The sequence below is a fragment of the Durio zibethinus genome, chromosome 3 (genome assembly GCF_047325235.1).
Source record: "Durio zibethinus cultivar Kanyao isolate XHJ-2024 chromosome 3, ASM4732523v1, whole genome shotgun sequence".
Lineage (NCBI taxonomy): Eukaryota > Viridiplantae > Streptophyta > Magnoliopsida > Malvales > Malvaceae > Durio > Durio zibethinus.
In genome coordinates this window covers 26,580,001-26,585,000 of record NC_143164.1, presented here as the reverse complement: position 1 = coordinate 26,585,000, position 5,000 = coordinate 26,580,001, and the positions used below count along the sequence as shown (strand labels likewise).

The window sequence follows — 5,000 nt, the reverse complement described above, 5'->3', positions numbered from 1 at the left end:
TAACTTGAGAGGTGTAGGATAAGTGGGAGCCCTCGGGCGAAATTGAAATACCACTACTTTTAACATTATTTTACTTATTTTATGAATTGGAGGTGGGGCACGACCCTTTCTTTTGGACCGAAGGCCAGCCTCGATTGGTCGATCTAGGCGGAAGACATTGTTAGGTGGAGAGTTTGGCTGGGGCAGGACATCTATTAAAAGATAACATAGGTGTCCTAAGATGAGGTCAATGAGAACAGAAATCTTATGTGGAAAAAAAGGGTAAAAGCTCGTTTGATTCTGATTTCCAATACGAATATGAACCGTGAAAGCGTGGCCTATTGATCTATTAGACCTTCAAGATTTGAAGCTAGAGGTGTCAGAAAAGTTACCACAGGGATAACTGGCTTATGGCAGCCAAGCGTTCATAGCGACGTTGGTTTTTAATCCTTCGATGTCGGCTCTTCCTATCATTATGAAGCAGAATTCACCAAGTGTTGGATTGTTCACCCACCAATAGGGAACGTGAGCTGGGTTTAGACCGTCGTGAGATAGGTTAGTTTTACCCTACTGATGGCGGCATCGCGATAGTAATTCAACCTAGTATGAGAGGAACCATTGATTCGCACAATTGGTCATCACGCTTGGTTGAAAAACCAGTGGCATGAAGCTACCATGCGCTGGACTATGACTGAACGCCTCTAAGTCAAAATTCGAGACAGAAGTGACGTGCGCGCCTACCACCTAATTGTCGACCCACAGTAGGGGCCCATGGTCCCCAAGGTCACGTGCCGTAGGTGCAGCCCCCACAGCGGACAAGCCGCACGGGCCTCCGTAGAGCTCAATTCCCATCGAGCGGTGCGTAGAATCCTTTACAGACAACTTAAATATGTGACAGGGTATTGTAAGTGGTAGAGTGCCCTTGCTGCCATGATCCACTGAGATTCAGCCCTTTGTCGCTTCAATTCATCCCTCCCCCCTCCGACCTTTCTTCTTTTCACGTCACCCTCCTTCAGGGTTGGGCGTGGCCCGGGGCACCCATCATCTAATCTCGATCGGGAACAAACTTTGTCGTCCTGATCGGCCCTCGAAATGAGAGTGTGGGGGTGGGATGCGTGAGTCGACCGAGGATCCAGCTGCTGGTCCCCCTCGGTTGTTACCCCAAACGTCATCGATAGCTTGTGGCCCTTGGTTGGTCGAGACATGGATTGCACTACGTATGCCTAAGTCAACCTATGAAATGAGCGTACGGGTGCTCAGCCGATCAGAGAGCCAGAATGCGTAAGTCAAGGATCGACTTAGTCCCCTTCTGCATGCTATCGATCTCGCTGCGGGTCTCTCGGTTTGGTTGGGGCTTAGACCGGGAATGAACTCCGCATGCCTAAGTCAACCCACGAAACGAGCATATGGACGCTCAGCCAGACGGAGAGCCAGGATGCATAAGTCGAGGATCGGCTCGATCCCCCTCTGTATGCTGCTACCGATCCCGATATCGATTCGATCTTAGATTGGGAATGAATTCCGTATGCTTAGACTGGGAATGAACTCCGTATGCCTAAGTCAACCCACGAAACGAGCGTGTAGGCGCTGAGCCGATCGGAGAAGCCGATCGGAGAGGCATAATGCGTAAGTCAGGGATCAACCTGATCCCTCTCTACGTGCTACCAATCCCGCTGCTGGTTCTGCTACCATAACCCTCGGTCCGGTTGGGGCTGAGACATGGAATAAACTCTGTATGCCTAAGACAACCCATGAAACGAACATGCGGGCGCTCAGCCGGCTGAAGAGGCAGAATGCACAAGCCAAAGATCGGTCTGGTCCCCCCTACGTGCTGTCGATCCTGCAGTCGTAACCCTAGGTCCGGTCCGATCTTAGACTAAGAATGAACTTTGTATGCTTAGACTAGGGATGAACTCCGTATGCCTAAGTCAACCCACGAAATGAGCGTGTGGGCGCTCAGCCGGCCAGAGAGGTAGGATACGCAAGCCGGGGATCGACCCGATCCCCCCTGTGAGCTGTCGATCCTGTTACTGGTCCTGCTACCGTAACCCTCGGTCCGATCCAATCTTAGACTGGGAATGAACTCCGTATGCTTAGACATGGAATGAACTCCGTATGCCTAAGCCAACCCATTAAACGAACGTGCGAGCGCTCAGCCAGTCGAAGAGGCAGAATGCGTAAACTGGGGATCGACTCGATCCCTCCTACGTGCTGTCGATCTTGCTACCGCAACCCCTGGTCTGGTCCGATCTTAGATTGGGAATGAACTCCGTATGCCTAAGTCAACCTACAAAACAAGCGTGCGACCGTTGAGTCGGCCGAAGAGGCATAATACGCAAGCCAAGAATCGACCCAGTCCCTCTCTGCGTGCTGTCAGTCCCGCTGCCACAACCCTCGGTCCGACTGGGGCTTAGACATGGAATGAAGTCGCTATGCCTAAGCCAACCCATGAAACAGGCGTGCGGGCGCTTAGCTGATCGGAGAGGCAGAATGCGCAAGCCGAGGATCGACTCGATCCCCCCTGTATGCTACCGATCCTGCTGCCGCAACCCTTGGTCCAATCCGATCTTAGACTGGGAATGAACTCTGTATGCTTAGACTGGGGATGAACTCCATATGCCTAAGTCAACCCACGAAACGAGCGTGCGGGCGCTCAACCGGCCAGAGAGGCAGGATGCGCAAGTTAGGGATCGAACGGGTGGTAGGTGGGTTCAAGCACATCTTCATATTTCTACCATGCCAATGCCATTTTTATGGCTTGTAAATTCATACAATGGTCCGCTGTGAAGTTTCGTGGCAAGACGACTCGTTTTCTATTTTTCATGATTTTTGAAACTTTTTGTAGTTCAAGATTTTTTAAAATTTTTTTAGAAAGAGTTTTGTCCCCAAATTTGGTAGAGGTGATCCTTGTATTTTTGTTGGCATGCACAAAAAAATTCAGCTAAAAACTTATAGTGGAGAAGATTTTGTGATCGTTTGAAAAAAGTTTCTCCATTTCAGACACTTTAATGGCTACTGACAGTAAACCTATAAAATCTCAAATGCTCTTTAAGGGGGTGTGAGTTCTCAAGGTTTGATCAGGGATAGGGGGCCAATATAAGGGCCAAGTACCAGCACCCATCGCACATCTTGTGTGCACACCCCTTGGCCCCCCCAATCGTCGGAACCCCCAATGCCATCGGTTAGGCTCTCCGATGATGCTCTGACGATGCTCCGGTGATGGTGCCCCGGGTGAAAAAAATGTGGCACTAGCGCATGCTCGAGCCCAACATGTGCACTATGGCTCAAAATCGAACTTCGGCCAAGGTCTCGACCATCAATGGCACATGATGGCGCATGGTGATGCCACATGCATCGACCATCATCGGCACAGGCTACCCTTTAGTACGGGCACTTGCCTCGACCGCCATTGGCACAAGCTGGGCCCTGGTGCGGACGGTTGCCTCGATCACCATCGGCACATGCCGACCCTTGGTACGGGCGGTTGCCTCAACCACTATCGGCACAAGCTGGCCCTTGGTACGGGCGATTGCCTCGACCACCATCAGCACAAGATGGCCCATGGTACGAGCAATTGCATCGAACACTATCGGCACATGCTGGGCCATGGTGCGGGCTATTGCCTTGACCACCATTACCACATGCTAAGCTTTGGTGTGGGCAGTTACCTCGAACACCATCGACACTAGCTGGCCCTTGGTGCGGTTGGTTGCCTCGACCACCATCGGTACAAGATGGCCTCTGGTGCGGGCGGTTGCATCAAACACCATCGGCACATGCTAGGCCTTGGTATGGGCGGTTGCCTTGACCACCATCGGCAGAAGATGGTCCCTGGTGTAGGAGGTTGCCTCGAACACCATTGGCAAAAGATGGCCCCTTGGTGACGTCGGTTATGTCGAACACCATCGGCACATGTTGAGCCTTGGTGCAGGTGGTTGCCTCGACCACCATCGACAAATGTTGGGCCTTGGTACGGGCGATTGCCTCGAACACCATCGGCACATGCTGGGCCTTGGTGTGAGAAGTTACCTCGACCACCATCGATAAAAGATGGCCCCTGGTACGGACGGTTACCTCGAGCACCATCGGTACAAGTCGACCCTTGGTGCGGGCTCTTACCTCGACCACCATTGGCACATGCTGGGCCTTTGTGCGGGCGGTTACCTCGACCACCATTGGCACAAGCCGACCCTTGGTGCGAGCTCTTGCCTCGACCACCATCAACAGAAAATGGCCCTTCGTGCGGGCGGTTGCCTCGACCACCATCGGCACAAGAAGACCCTTGGTACGGGTGGTTGCATCGACCACCATCGGCACAAGATGGCCCCTGGTGCAGGCGGTTGCATCGAACACCATCGGCACATGCCGGGCCTTGGTGCGGGCAGTTACCTCGACCACCATTGGCACATGTCGGGCCTTGGTGCAGGCGGTTGCCTCAAACACCATCGACACGTGCTAGGCCTTGGTGTGGGCGGTTGCCTCAACCACCATCGGTAGAAAATAGGCCCTGGTGTGAACGGTCGCCTCGACCACTATCGGCACAAGTCGACCTATGGTGCGGGTGGTTGCCTCGACCACCATCGGCACAAGATGGCCCCTGGTGCAGGTGATTGCATCGAATACCATCAGCACATGCTAGGCCTTGGTACGGACGGTTACCTCGACCAGCATCGGCACATGCTGGGCCTCAGTGCGGGCGGTTTCTTCGAACACCATCAGCATGTGCTAGGCCTTCGTACAGGCGGTTGCCTCGAGCACCATCGGCACAAGCTGACCCTTGGTGTGGGCTCTTACGTCGACCACCTTTGGCAGAAGATGGCCCCTAGTGTGGGCGGTTGCCTCGAACACCATCAGCACATGCTGGCCCCTGGTGCGGGCAGTTGCCTTAAACACCATCGGCACGTACTGAGACTTGGTACGGGCGGTTTCCTCGACCACCATTGGTAGAAGATGGCCCTTGGTGCGGGCGGTTGCCTCGAGCACCATCGACACAAGCCAGCCCTTGGTGCGGGCTCTTTCCT

At 53.5% G+C, this 5,000-nt stretch overlaps 1 non-coding gene across 1 annotated transcript in view; it reads left to right on the top strand.

The window, feature by feature from the left end:
* Positions 1 to 949, top strand: part of LOC149519650 (25S ribosomal RNA) — a 3,348-nt gene extending 2,399 nt beyond the window's left edge. Inside the window, exon 1 of the ribosomal RNA XR_016341204.1 lies at positions 1 to 949. This exon is cut by the window's left edge and continues 2,399 nt beyond it. This is a non-coding gene — a ribosomal RNA (25S ribosomal RNA).
* The last annotated feature ends 4,051 nt before the right edge of the window (positions 950 to 5,000 follow it).